The sequence below is a fragment of the Athene cunicularia genome, assembly GCF_003259725.1.
Source record: "Athene cunicularia isolate RWA chromosome 4 unlocalized genomic scaffold, athCun1 chr4_part3, whole genome shotgun sequence".
Classification (NCBI taxonomy): Eukaryota; Metazoa; Chordata; class Aves; order Strigiformes; family Strigidae; genus Athene; species Athene cunicularia.
The window spans coordinates 6,324,172-6,324,552 of record NW_020799100.1 but is presented as its reverse complement, the minus strand read 5'-3'; positions in this window follow the sequence as shown (position 1 = coordinate 6,324,552).

Here is a 381-nt window from a genome sequence, read left to right as displayed (position 1 = left end):
GCTTTCAACTCTTTGTAACTGTCAGTGTTCTTCTAGTGGATGGAGATGGAACTCATGTTTGTGTCACGTGTGCATTAAACACATCTAACACACTCAAGCCATCTCGGCGTGTTTCCTGAACGTTTTTATGTATTTACAAAGCCCCCGTCCGCACCATTTTTACAAATTCGGTGAAGCGAGCTGGGTGACAAGCCCACACCCTGCTCTACGCTCCTCCTCCGTTATGAGGAGGTTCCCCCCACCCACGGGAATTTTAGCCGCAGGCCGGGCTGACCCCGCTCGGGGCGCGGCCTCCGCCAGGTGGTGGTTGCCCGGCCCTGCCCTGGGGGTGTCCTGCGGGGCCCTGCGGGCAGCCCGGCCGGACCGGGCCGAGGCGCAGCG